Genomic DNA, 15,427 nt, shown 5'->3' on the forward strand with positions numbered 1-15,427 from the left:
TATTACGTTTTAGTGCGCTTAATGAATATCAAAATACACACAGGATATTTTATATTTAGGAGAAAATGTTTTAATAATTTTATAACATTTTAATTGAAATAATCCCTTTTTTGGCTGCATAGAAAAACAGGCGAGAGAATAAACGAGCAATTATTAGCTATGTTCACTCCTTTTTTAACATTGAATTTACCATTCTTTTAAGCATTTTGTGGAAACGGAAGATATACGTAAAAATCGTTTGCAGTTAATCATAACTATTTTTTAATTTGAATTATAATTATAATTAGTTGCAAATTACGCTATGCCAATTTTCAGATCTTCGTTTCAAGTTTAAACATTGTTTAAAACTAAACTGTCTCTTTACTTCTCTGTGTCCATGAACGTACCTTTGTTTGAAGTTTAGTTTCTGTTTCAAAGTCTTCCTTTTTCCTATAGAGGGCGCTAATAAAACCCACCTTTGAACAAAACGTCAATCGTCGCTTGCTAGAAGTGAATTGCTCCTCGTGAATCTAGCGGGTGTACTTTGCGTGAGCTAGGTAAGATGTTTGTAACGTGAGCTACATTGAATAACTGAGTTAAAGCTGCCGAAGATATGCATATGTCAACGTTAAAGTATAAGTTTTATTAAAACATCATTTTAATAAGAAAAGTTCAGTCTGTTTTTCTCTTCCTTTTGTTTTATCAGAACTAGTTAGGGAAGGAGCGTTGATAAGGTAAACCTCCCAGCCCCAGATTGTTTTTGAAGATGTAAAAATAAAACAATACACTTTCAAGTATACCGATACTAACTTATCGCGAAATAATATTCATTTTGTATATATGTATAACATCCGCAATTCCAACATACACCAAGTCAGGAAAATCTGATAGAACAGTCTGCAACTCTTGGTGTTTCTGAACTGCTAGCAAGTTTTGTCATTTAACCGTTGAAAGACATATCTGGTACTCTATCGAGACGATAAAACTACTTCAGTACACAGGAGCGTACCGCAAACGTTTGTAACAGTATCGCGTCTCTACGTAAACTAAAAGGAAACCAGCATTCGGGGGCTGTGTAGACGTCAGCAATCCCTTTCCTCAAACACAGGTCAGGTAAGGGAAATTACCAACTGCCAAATAGCTGCCCTCTGTCAGTATTTAGCAAGCTGTAAGCTCGTGCGATGTACGAGTTACTGATATTGGTTATTACATTCTAACAAAGAAAAATATAATTTAATTTGTTATCGTAAAGTTGTAATATATTCTTTTGAGTATTTTAACGTAATGTAACGTAAAGGTGTGTCACATTAACTGAGTGTTTTAGCGTAAAGTTTTATTGTATTAGCACGGGTATTTTAGCGTAAAGTTGTATTATATTAGCTTGAGTGTTTTAATGTAAAAGTGTGTCACATTAAGATGGATCTTTTAATGTAAAGTTGTGCTATGTTAAGGTGAGTCTTTTCAACGTAAAGGTGTGTCATATTAGCTGAATATTTTAATGTAAAGTTATATCAAATAGGCTTCACCTACCAAATTAATTACTGTTTCAGATGTTAAAACTGTATACATCATTTGAGACACTGTGCCTTTCAGAAATGCTTTTAATGTTGTTACAATAATTATTGTTCCCCGCTGATATAGCGGTATGTCTACGGATTTACAACGCTAAAATCAGAGGTTCGATTTCCTTCGGTGGACTCCGCAGATGGCCCGACGTGGCTTTGATATAAGAAAACACACACATACAATGTAATTATTTGTGTTTATGCAGACGTTTTCCTATATAAAACAAGAGAACTATTTCATCTTCTAGCAGTATTTAGTTCCTTTTTCCTCTGAAGATTTATTTGACCGAAAATTACACGTATTTCACCATACTAAGAAATTATAGTATACATTAATATGTGTGTGACATTAAACTACAGTAAGAATAATGTATTAATCAGCATCATATTATTAGTTCAATAAAATTATGATGTTGATTAATACATTAATCTTACTGTGGTTTAATATCACACATATTAATGTATACCTTAATTTCTTAGTTTGGTGAAATTTTAATTGTATATTTTCTGTCATTTGCCACTACCGAGGATGCTCTTCCTTCAGTTCTAGATTTTGAGCTACTTTACAGAAAGAAAGTCAATGGCTTAAAGCGTTGTGATGCCATTGATTTGATTTTATACAAGTGTGTGTGTGTGTTTACGTATATTGTACTTTATTTTAACATAACAGGTACACAGTTTTGACAACAAGTTTCATTATGTTCGAATGTGTGAAGGTAGTTTATGAGCAGCCTGTACACTTCGTTCCAAAACGTACCACTTCGGTTTGTGTCATTGAAAAGTGAAACAGTACTTGTAATCTAATCCCACATTTTCTGTTACAGCGATAAGTGTTTAAGTGTATGAAACATAAGTTATATCACTGCGATTAATAAATGCTTTGGAAGTTTTAAGAACGTTCACCAAAACGATAAATTCAATAATCAACAAAATGTGTTTGAAGTCGTCGTTCGTTTATTAAATGATGCGAGCTAATCTTCTGTACGCATACAGAGGAAATTTTTTTTGTTCGCGAAACTCAGTTTACTTTTTAACTTGTTATCAATGACAAATTAACACATTTATTTCATTATAATCCTTTAAAAAGTTACAAAAAATAAAAAACTGGAATTCGAAGTTCAAGTTTTTCTTAATTTTAAGTAAAGTTTGGATAAAAATCCAAACACACACACACTCACATGTATATATGTTCAGAATCACACTTTAGAAATGAAATGCAGCTGTACTTATGAATCAAAACTATAAATGGAATCGCGAAGTAGTTTTTAATATTGAAGGATACAGAAATACTTGACTGTATGAGGTATCATACAGATTATTCTTTTCATAAAATTGCCTTGTTCATAACATGTATTTGTTTTTTAGTTTGTAAACATCTGACAGTGAATTATTTGAAATTTGTTTGAAACTACTAATAGCTTAGTCTATGGGTTTAAAGCAAGTCCCTAAAACTGATAACTTATGTGTCCCGTTTCTATAAATAATACTGAAATATGTATAAGATATATTGTAAACAGGTAAATGGTGAAATTAGTAATTACCTTAAGCTCGCATTCTGCACTGTAATGATAACGTGTTCCTTACGTTATTCTGTATCAAACCTCTGAAGCATTAATATAGTTATTTGCAATAGAACTTACCACACAAATGATCCATCTAAGCCTCACAAGAAATCGTCTTACCATTTCATGCGCCATTTTTAATTTTATAAACACGTACATTAAACCCCTTTAAACTGTTTAACTTCTTTACTCAGTTACCAATAGTTCCACATTTCTGCAGCTGTTCATTTTAAAGGAAAGAAAAAATAATAATCAGTTTATCCGTATCTATCCATTCTTTAAAATACCAGTAAAAATAAATTGCGTTACAAGAATAGAATCACTATGAGATTTTACAACATGAAGCTGTGAAAATTTACTTAGATTTAACCAGGTTTATATTCTTCCTTTAAGGTTCTCCTTCAGTGGCTCAGTAGTAAGCCCTAGGACTTATAAGGCTAAAAGTCGGGTTAAAATATTTACTCGCAGTGAACAAAGATAACACATTGCGTAATGTTGTGCTTAACCTGAAACAAACTTTCAAAGTTACGGTTCAAACTTCCAAAGCCGACGAAATATTTGAAAACAAAACAAAACAATGTGTTTGTTTTGGTAACAAAAACTGGTTAAGTTTGAACTCCTTAGCTGTGTTCCTTGTTAATTAAGAACTCAGACTGGTGTATTATTTCATGACATATACAATTATTTTATAAAATGTGATATTAAAGAAGTACATCAAGCGCTTCAGATTAATTTACAAGAGTGATGCTGTTTTAAAGCCCTCATATAGTAGTTAGATTGGTGTGCTATGTATGTGTCAGTCTTATAAGATGGAATAAGCTTGTTTTCTTTTACGCTTATAACAGCCAAACGGAAGCTTGGCTACAAATCAAGCATGTTGACCAGCAGTGTCAGCACTCTTAACAAAGACTTTCAGGATGGAACCAACGATTATTGCTAAAATATATTATAATTTTTGAAACTGTACAGAGCAGACTGGGGGTGAAATTACAGTCTGAAATGGAGATTAATAAAACTACAGAAAGATAATATACTTAAGTCTGTCGTTTGGGGATACATCTTTTCTCAGGAGCTCGAAGCGTCACGCAGTATCTGGTGTATGAAGTAAAACAGTATTTGAGAATCCAGCGGTTCAGCTATACAAATAACGGTCTAAAAATAAATATAACCATCATTTCTTAACACGTTTTCTATGCCTTCATTTAACTAAAGTACTCTGCCACGTATGAGCTTTGTTGGTATGATTAGTTTCTCTGCATAGAGAATACACGTCACGAAACTTGTATTAAAATAGAGCTTTAACCCTTAAATTACCGACTTGTTCTTATAACATTCACTGCCGGTTGGGTCTATTAATACCTTAGAAAAATACATTTAAAATAAGCTGATATGATACTAACTTCAGTTGCGGTTTTAGAGTTGAGCAGTAATAACAAACAAACCTGTCATAGACAGGACAAAAATACATAAAAATGAAATTGCTGTTATACTGGTATTTGTGTGATGCGTATGTAAACCAAAATTTCATTTGTACTTTACTTCTTGTCTAGTGAAAAGCTCTTATTGGTCGCTTGAAGAGTCGGCGTCTTTAATGTGGTGGTAGATAAAGTCCGTTTGGTGTTTTTACGGTTGTTTATTTATGGAAGTTGAAAAATAAGAATCGCTGAGTAGTTAGTTAATGGTCTTTTTTTATATTTGTGACTTTGTTTAGTAACTGAATATAGGTTATTAAGTTAATTATCTGGATTACAACTTAAAAAAAGAAGTGACTTAGTTTGATTGTATCTACGTATTAACAACAATATCCCTTCTTAATACAAGAAAAATTACATCTTCTAGGACGAATTGAGAATTGTGGGCTAATAAGAAATTTCCAGCAGGTACCATGGTTACAGTAGAGTGCAATTAAATAGCAAAACGTATTATCTTAACTGCAGGGCTCGGCATGGCCAGATGGGTTAAGACGTTCGACTCGTAATTCAAAGGTCGCGTGTTCGAATCTCCGTCGCACCAAACATGCTTGCCCTTTTAGCCGTGGTGGCGTTATAAAGTGACGGTCAATCCCACTATTCGTTGGTAAAAGAGTAGCCCAAGAGTTGGCGGTGGGTAGTGATGACTAGCTGTCTTCCCTCTAGTCTTACACTGATAAATTAGGGACGGCTAGCGCAGATAGCCTTTGAGTGGCTTTGCGCAAAATTAAAAAAAAACAAAAAACAAGCAAACTTAACTTCAGAGAAACCATCTGTTCTAGAACGTTTTGTTGGAAGCTAAGCTTCAGGAAAAAGCAAAAGAATTAACATAAAAACTGGAGTTATCCAAAAATATTGTAGCACGAAGAAAAATTTCTTTCTGAGAAATAAACTAAGCCTGTTTATTTTTCTATAGCATGTAGATGATAATAGAAGTCAATATGATGAAAAAGCCTAAAGAAAGAACTTTAGAACTCAAAAAGTAGCAACTTCTATAGGACTAAAGCAATTAGTACTTATTAGCGTTAAAATAAATTGCAATAGGGTAAAGATTTGGCTTTAGCCAAGTATAGAGTAGTATGCATGTATCCTAGATCTAGAAAATGTAGTCTATTTATGTGAAATGTAATATATTAGTATGACAAAAACGTAGCCTTAACTACATGTTATTTACTAAGCACATAGCTACAGCTTAGCGAAAAAAAAAATTGTTCACTCTAAGTTTTGGAATATTTCCAAATAAAGTGTCTTTTATATCGAGTTTACACCATGTATTCACTGACCTTATAGATGCCCAGGCTTACCATAAGATATGCGATGACCTGTATCAAAACGAAGCTTTAACACTCAAATAACCGACTTGTTCTTCTGCTGGTTAGGTTCACGTATTGATCAAAGAGGAGCTTGATTTCATCACGCAAGTAAACACCGTTAGAAATGTTGTAAAGTGGATTGTACACGCCTGTGACATTGAAAATAGGAAATGAGTGAACTAATGTTTATCCTCTACTAATTGTTCCCACAGCTAGTACAGCGGTATATCAATGAATTTACATCGCTAAGAGCAGGCGTTCGACTCACTTCGGTGTGCTCAGCAGAGAGCCCGATGTGGCTTTGCTATAAGAAAACACTTTCTACTTATACGTTAACTGTTTATCAGTTTATAAAAGTGAACGAGACGTACTCATTTCTTATTCTATTATATCAAAGCCACTTTTATAAAGAGAAATGCTCATTAACCATTACACTAATCTTACATTCTTCAAGGTTAATACGTAACTCGTAAAGATCACAAGCGGGTTTCGTGTGTCACAATTGGGAAAATTTCTGTTAGGGTTGTAAAATATTGTTCTTCATGACATGTAGTCAAAATGTTCAAGAACGTTTCTATATTCTTATATTAACAGACATTAAAAAATATGAAATAATCTTACATTCCATTCTGATTGGTCAGGTAACTTAAAATTACATATTTGATGTATTCAGTTGTCCTTTGAGAACATTTTTCTTTTGTAAACAGTTTCACTGTTTTATAGTATAAGTTCAATTAAGTAGCAAATAAACAGTAATGTTATTCGGTAGTCAAGCAGGAAACAGGAATATTAGGAGTAGTAAACAGTTTATATTATAAAAACTAAGTAATTTCAGTTCTTTATTCGACACCACCAAAAAATAACACTTAATATAACGATATTTCAGGTTTTCTAAAACCGAAGATTCAGCGGGAACATGTTGCAGTCTTTCAGTGTCGGCATGTCACGTGTACTTTAAACTTAATAATATTAGTATCTACTTTACTATTAGAGCAAAGTATCTAAAGCAAGCAGTGTTCCTTGGTGCTAGCCACAATCTCCGCGATCTCTTTTTAACATGCTATTACAGCTAATCTAATAGTATAGCAAAACTGATACGGGCAACAGGAGTAACCCAAAACCTTCAGTCATCAAGTAATTTGCCTCAACCGAAATTTATCAACTTTGAAATCCAACCTTAGATAGAATTTCGTCAACTGTCAGCCAAATATCTCTTCCTACCAAAGCCTCTGTAATACAACTGTATTGTGAGTGGCGAACGTTGTACCCTGTCTTTTCTTTCCAGTGGGACTCCTGAGGGACGTGTCTTTTGTGAGAGGAAGCTACCCATTGGGGATCAATCCCCTCTTTAAACCTTGTGTGGCACGTGCACATTCCCCCTTCCCCTCTTTGCCAGCTGTTGCTGAGAAACTTCGGTTTGCTCTTTTGTTTGAGTTTTCCTTCATTGCCGGAGTTGGGGCTAAACGAGAGAGATTGGGAACCGAGGAAAACAGCTTGTAAGTGCGTGTGCATGCACTATTTATCCACAAAAGTAGACTTCACGTTTCTAGGACATCTGCCTTAAACACTCAATTAGAATATTCAAATTCGTTTCAACTATCGTCCCTACTTGCATCTACTCTGTGATGGTTTTCAGCTAGTTTGAAAATGTGTCGTTGAGTGTTAAAATCGTTTATAAAACAGCTCAGGACTTCTTTGTAGTATGTCTACAACTGTGAATAAGGATGTACAATAATTAGTTTGAATCTATATTCTCATTCTCTGTTTTATTTCTTTTCATTTAAGAATATAAAGTTACCCTGTTACCTTTATAGTGAAACTAAAGGACTAAATTTTTAAGAAATGGTCTCTAGATGGCGTCGTTAATGAAAACTGGAGCCAGTGAATAGTTACAGAAATAAATATTAACATATTACTATTAAAATTGAAAATAATGAATGATGTACTCATGAATATTGCTATAGAAAAGTTTGTGGTGTTAGGATATGTAAACACAGCGATATTTATATCATATTTAACATATTCAGTTCAAGATTTTCTGATAAAGAGTTTACTAAGCATGAAGTTCACAAATAATTTTAGTGATTCAAAAAGTATTTTTTGGGGGGTAATGAAGACAGTTTTTACAAGAAGCTAACTAAGAATATCTGATATCATTAATCAGTTTATAAAAATGTAATGAAGTTGGGTGTGTTATTGTTTGTAATCACCTTGAGCAAAATCGTCAATGAAGCTCTGAAAGGAAATCTTAAAGGCTAATCTCAAATATAAGTTGGTTTCTTAAAGATTTCGAAAGAAAGAAAATTGCATCAATAATGTTAAGCCACTGATGAGCTCTTACTAAGTTAAATAGCTTCAAAAACTTAGCATTATAAGTTTCATTAATCTGGTTTAAAGTAAACAACATTTTCAGTTGTATAACACGGTCGTATTTATGCAACATTTCGAGGTGTCTTTTGAACATAAATACTGCTGTTGTACAAATCTGTTGTAACAGTACAAATATTGTCTGGCAGGTTTGTTTGTTTTTTTATTTTTCAGTAGAAGAGAAACATATAAACTGAAAGTTCATAAGCCAACACGTTCTTCCCAAAGGCCACGTTAATTCTATTTATTGCCTTGCAGGACCAACAACAGAGATCAAGTTTCTAGGCCTTTAAAGACGACGTATTATACTACATTATCTATAATTTAGAGAGCGTGATGAACGATTTTAGTTCAGACTGAAGGTTAAGTGTTACCTCTACAAGTTGTATCTCGTTCCCTTGTTGGCTGTTATCTCTTTCAATAACTTGCCGTAGTCATAAAACTAAACCTACTATTTCATTTTGTGCCAGTGTTGCTAGTGGGCACTATACTACACATACTGATGAAGCACGCTGTGTAATAGAGCTTTTCATCTTTATTTTCACAGCAGGAAATCCGAATTCTAAAGTATGTACAAACCAACAGTTCCGTTCATGAAGTTTTTTTCCTTTTTTAACGATCTTTGCTCTGAAAAAAAAAAAGACCTGGAACATAATAGATCCATAGCAGCTGTCATGAATGTAAAAACCAACCTAGAATCGAATAAGTTGACTATTCTTGCATCTTCTTATCAAAAAGAATTAGGACGTTGAGTTTACAAAATTACAGTACTTTGGGTAGTTTTAAAAAGAAAAGGCGGAACCTAGTAATCAAACCGTTAATTATAGATCTTGTATGGCTTTAGTAGATTGATTTTATCAATTACAAAAATAACTATTTAGACTTACAATTTAAGTGTTTATGTGTTTTTTCTTATAACAAAACTACATCGAGTCTACATGCTTTGTCTACCGAGGGAATAGAATCCTTGATTTTAGGGTTGTAAATCCGAATATTTACCACTGCCCCAGAGGGGGAGGACATGCAATTTAAATAATATTATATATTGTTTAGGCTTGTTTTTGTTTATTAGAAAATATTATTAGTCAGAGGTTTGGATTTGCTATTTTTAATGCAGATTTGTTGTTTTGATTTACTTTACTTGACTGTTGAGTATTAATATTTGGCAACAGAAATATATATGTGTATGTGTGTGTGTGTGTGTAAAAGTAAAATCTGTTACCAAATTTGGCATGGTAGCTGCTACGGTCCCCAGAAGTAAGACGGAGGGATCAAAATCGTGTCTATCTATCGCGTCGGTAACTTTGGGCATATAACAGTTAGATTAGGTTTGAGAGGTTGGTTGGTAAAGATCGTGTTTGGTAATAAAATCGATTCTGGTATACACGCGCTCCACATTTGGTATTTTTGCGCATAAAGCCATAATAATTGGTTAAAATTCCCCATTACGTTTGCTTGGTTGTACAGGAGACAAACAGACGCAAGATTGCCAAATTTTGTCCAATCAGAACCCTCGACTATAACTCTATTATAACTTACATGGTTTACCCGCAGCACATTTCAGTTTTGAAAATGCCTAAGTTAAAGCGTGCTTTTTCTAACGAAACTAAAGTCAGGAAGACAGTTCGAAGAAAAAATACCAAAATCTGTATAAAAGAAATTTTTTTTGTCTGTCCACTAACTTATCACACACTATTCGATCAATCTCCACCAGATTTACCATATAGTTCTAAAAAATTCCCATTGGAGGTTGGAACCCCATATGATCTATATAAATAAACATCAGTATATGTGTGTGTCTTTCTGTCTGTTCGTTATACGTTTCCACATTTCTTAATGAAACACCACCAAACTTGACACAATAATACAGGATGACATGAGGGGTGGGTTGGGTGAACCCCATCTAATTTCATAATTAATTTCGAAAGACTACCAAATCAGCACAATTTGATAGGGTGATACAGGCTGACATGAGAAAGGTCATAAGGGGGGTCATGTTTCTTTGTGTGCTAACTCTTCGTACACTACTTCACGAATCCATACCAAAGTTGACTCCCAAGATCTCCATAAGAATCATAAAGGGGTCAAAATTCACACCAGGTTTCATACGTAAAAGGCAGAAATTTGATTTTGTCAAGAAGCTTGGAACTTGTAACCTATTTTTGTATTTTTCAATAATAGTGTAAAATTGTCTTTCCTCTAAATGGTAGTAAATTCTGCTGTTAAAAAATCTTCAAAGATCATGAAACTCTTCTGTGACACAATCTTCTTTCTAGGTTAATTTTGCGAATAATGCGATATACTCCTATATATGGCTCACTATACTTTGGTGTTTTCAGGTTTATGTTTAAAATATAATCGTAATCAAGGAGTAAATCCATTGAGCTTCCACCCATAAAGTGGAGAAGTTGAATGTACAAAAACAAAAACTCTTCGTATAACAACACTACTGTTCACTAGTAAATATGCCTTGAAAAAAACAGCAGTATACAATACTTTATTGTACGGTGTTTATCAACAAGTGTAACCTCAAGTGAGCGTCAGTTGTAAGGTTTAATTTAAATCCATCATTAGAATAAGAGACTATTTTATGTTTAAACAGAATTTGTAAGACGAACCGCTTGAATTTCATGTGGCTCAGAATGACTAGGTGGGTTAAGGCATTCGACTGGTAATCTGAGGGTCGCGGGTTCGAATCCCCGAATCGCACCAAACACTTGTTAGTAAAAGAGTAGTCCAAGAGTAGACGGTGTGTGGTGATGACTAACTGCCTTCCCTCAAGTCTTACACTGCTAATTTAGGAACGGCTAGCGCAGATAGCCTTCGTGTAGCTTTGCGCGAAATTCCAAAAAAACAAAAATTATCTACATGTATCAGTTCTCTGGGTTTTAAAAAGACTGGTAGATGGTATTTCACCCTAGTCTAGATGTAGTTTTATAAAGTGTCAGTGGGAGGTATAGTGTATATTCAAGTTCATGGATATTCTTTTAACAATCGTGAGGCTTAAAATTATTAAAGTCTCAAAAACGACATTGTTTTAAAAATATTTGGACATTAAAACTTTCATTGGAAATCAAATGTAATGGGCAACCGTTTTGCTTTTGTTTCAAAGTAACTGTAGTGAAAATAGTGCATTTAAAAACTACTCCTTGTTTGTTTTAAACAGGGCTAGCTAATGAATTAACGCTTCATATTTAATTATACGATCACTTCTGGAGCAGAAAACTGTGTAAGGCGTGTCTGTTTGTTTCAAAGATATGTACCAAGGTATACTACGAGTTATCTGTGCTGTGCCCACCACGAGTATCGAAACCTGGTTTCTAGCGTTGTAAGCCTGCAGATACACAACTGTGCCACTGGGGAAGGGGAGGACAGTGCACGGAGTTAATATGAACGGGAATTCATTAGTTCTTTAGCAGGGAACTGACATACAAACTATCTCCTTCCCTTTAGATGAAACTCAATTTAAATAACTTTAAGCTCTCATTTGATTATTAACTCTCTAAGAAAAAAGTAATATGAAAGCCTAACACTTTTAAAATGCTGATAAAAGCCACCTAAAAAATCTCTTAAAAACAACTTTGAGGCTGCAAGAAAAACAGAAGAAGAAATATGTGTGTGTTTTATTATAGCAGTAAAACATCTGCTGAGAAGAATGAATTAATCGTAGGAGTAAATAACAGTAAGGCTACAAGGTGATACTTAAAGTAGAAAGAAAAAACAATTAATCACAGGAAGAAAAAGGAATAAGGCTTGAAGCTGGAAGAGATTGAAAAACTGAAATAAGTGCACGAGGGTTTGATTCATTAATAAATTAAAGGTTTGAAGGATTGGAGGATGCAGCTGTGGTAAGAAGTTTTGGAAAAACTGGGGGGGAGAGAGAAGTTTGTTTTTTGTTTTGTATTTTTTAGTTCGCGCAAAGCTACACTAGGGCTATCTGCGCTAGCCGTCCCCAAAGGCTACTCCTTTGCTAACGAATAGTGGGATTGACCGTCGCATTATAACGCTCCCCATGTTTGGTGTGACGGAAGAGAAAAGTCAAACATTCCATTCGGCAGTTTATCACTGATGTGTAATTTTTGTTTTGAAAATCAATGGTTTGGATAAAAATTAATCTTGGGAAAATTATTATTTGTTAAATAAATGTTATTAAAACAAATTTCTCTTTTAAATACCCATTTCAAGTAATTCGGACCCCTGTGGAGGAAACGCGTAAAGCGACTGGTTGCTTGTACGTGACTTTCAGCAACTGATTTCCTAGGTGTTTATCTAAACCATTTTCATTCATTGTACCTTTCATTCAACTGTCTTGTATGAAGTGGATGATTTGATTAAACATTTTCCTGAACATAAAACCCAAACACTAAAATTCAACTTCTTGCCGTAACCGTTGGGGACTTATAACACCAAAAATCGGGCTTCAGTACCAGTTATGGGCACAAAAGTACAAGCCTCATAGTTTATAAGTATTATAAGAAATGATAAATTTGTTTCAAAATTACACATAAAGCTCATAAGAGCTACTTTCACAACACCAATTCTCACTGTGAAGTGATAGACTAGAGAGAAAGAAGGCAGGTTATTGATTAATAACAACTACTACCATCGCTTGGGCTACTTTCGTTTGATAAAAAAATGGAAAATATACCGTGTTTCAAAAGAGAGAAGAAAAAGTGTGTAAGTTGAGGCTCAGATTCATTAATGCTCTGAAAAACATTTTTTTGTCATTTTAGTGAATATTTAATAAGCGTAAGCAGTACGGTAAAACCGTACTGTTTTACGTATTCTCACTAGTTGCTGTACAACTGGAATCTTTCTCTCGAAGCAAAAATCTGAAAGACTTAGTTTAATTTGTGCTTCGAAAAGTTCATACAAGAAACACGGTTTTTGTTGGCTAAAATTTTCTATAATACTCACTCTGGAATGTTGATATAATGATGCTTTGGACACATATAAAATATATGTTTCAGTTCAGTCTGGATTATTTTACCAAACGCTGCCTCTGCCTAGACCCGATGCGTCGACTTTCCTCCACTGTGTGAAGAAAGTCGTACAGATTAAAGGTAGATATTGTACATGTACATTCTTCGGCAAGTGTTAGGCGGGTGGTACACCAGCCAGCAAGTTGTTAATATTTTATAAGGTAGCGCAGTAAGTAGTGTTCTATGGATGAGCTTAATGCACGCCAAGTAAATCGAACAAAACTGCTATCGTCATTAAAACGCAGCCCGACTCACCCAGACAGATGGAGACTAGAAAATCAACCAAGATATGTTTTAGTTACTTTACCTTATTTCTACCACTTTTAAGTATTTCGTTTACGTGATTTTTAACAGCAAATCATTGACAGAAAGAATCAGCAAAATTAGACGACTCGTGCAAATTACTGTATTTATTAAGTTAGCAAATGTCGTACACTTTATTGTGGTTAAAAAAACAAACAAATTACGCGATTAGATTTTTGTTTTTTGTTTAATTTCGCACAAAGCTACTCGAGGGCTATCTGTGCCGGCCGTCCCTAATTTTGCAGTATAAAACTAGAGGGAAGGCAGCTAGTCATCACCACCCACCGCCAACTCTTGGGCTACTCTTTTACCAACGAATAGGGGGATTGACTGTCACATTATAACGTCCACACGGTTGAGAGGGCGAGCATGTTTGGTGCGACCGGGATTCGAACCCGCGATTCTCGGATTACGAGTCGAACGCCTTAACACGCTTGGCCATGCTGGGCCCGCGATTAGAATAAGACTCGACTCTGCCAAGCTTTATAACGGGATATCTGCGCTGTCCTCTTCACCGATATAGAAATCCTCAAACTTTACGCTGAACCTCTTGTTCCAGCTAGGTTAGTCTTTTTTTCTAAATCAATTAAATATTTTACAAAGATTAGTTTCACCTTATTAAGAATGTATTTGGGTTTTCATCTTTTAAATAATTTTCAAATGTTTTATGAAGGTTTTTGTCTGTTACCAACTGTAATAATTTTATATATTCAAATTTGTAACGTTTAGTTAGAGGTTTATCATACTTACAAATAATTTTCTTTTCTGGGAAGTACATTATATTCGAGATGTTATGGTTTCCCTTATCTGAAGGGAATTTCATTTTGAAAAATATTATTTATCAGTGGATTTGTGATGGAAATGTGAGCAGGTGTCTGGTTCTTGAGAACGTGTAAGTTTTAAAGTTCTTGTCCGGCACTGAAGAAAACTGTGTATTATGGTAATATTATTCGGAACAACAATATTTTCAAAGTTAATCTATTTAAATCCAACAGAATATAGTTTTATTTCAACCACCGGTTCAGAGCAACTAGAATACCTGTGAAATTTAAAAAGCAAACAAACATAAAAGTATTAGTCAGGTCAAAGACCACTAAGATTCACCTATAGATATTCCTAACTTTGAACTACTGACCAGATGGAAGCCAGTCAGTAACATCTACCACCGTAAAGGCTGTTTCCGTCTTTCAACGTAATAACAGGATTTGATAGCTACTCTTACAACACACTCATAGCTGATGATTGCACATGTTTAGCGGCTTCGAGGCATGAACCTTAGACCTTCAACATGCAAACCTGTTTATTATTCACTGGGCTTCATCCGGCCACTTCGGAAAAAAATACCAATAAACATAAATATCCAAAATACACGAGTCACGATACACGTGATTAAATCACTCTGAATATTTCTGTGCATATTTAAATACTGTTGTCTCTAGTCCTCGTGGTATGACCATCTAATGTTGAAGACTTAGGCTTCAGTAAATATATTTGAATGAATTCTTTTTAAATTTCGAAAAATTACATAATATCAATCCTCACGAAACGAATGAATTGTGGGATTGCTTTCCACAAGTAGTGTCGTAATGCGACAGTCCTGGCTTTGTCACTTCACGCGTGAGTCGTTAGGAGAAAAGTACTTACGCAATAAATTATTATATAATCTAATGTATCGATTACGCAACTGAAAGGTTTCATAATATCAAGAGTTATGAATGACTTAATACATTCAGAGTAATTCTATAGACATTTGCTTATAATGGCCCGATGTGGCTTTGCTGTAAGAAAACACGCTTACAATAATTCTCACGTCTCGTTTGGATTCAAATCACGTGTATTATTGATTTTCTGTGCTTTATGCTTTAAGTATTATTGGTATTCATTGAC

General features: G+C 34.3%; 1 protein-coding gene across 1 annotated transcript in view; it reads left to right on the forward strand.

Annotated features, from left to right (window-relative positions):
* The first annotated feature begins 871 nt into the window (after positions 1–871).
* Positions 872–15,427, forward strand: part of LOC143230741 (discoidin domain-containing receptor 2-like) — a 325,468-nt gene continuing 310,912 nt past the window's right edge. Inside the window, exon 1 of the mRNA XM_076464826.1 lies at positions 872–1,092. The gene's annotated coding sequence lies outside the window, so the exon portion shown is untranslated. The remainder of the gene's footprint in view (positions 1,093–15,427) is intronic.

This window comes from Tachypleus tridentatus, chromosome 10 (genome assembly GCF_004210375.1).
Source record: "Tachypleus tridentatus isolate NWPU-2018 chromosome 10, ASM421037v1, whole genome shotgun sequence".
NCBI classification, from domain to species: domain Eukaryota; kingdom Metazoa; phylum Arthropoda; class Merostomata; order Xiphosura; family Limulidae; genus Tachypleus; species Tachypleus tridentatus.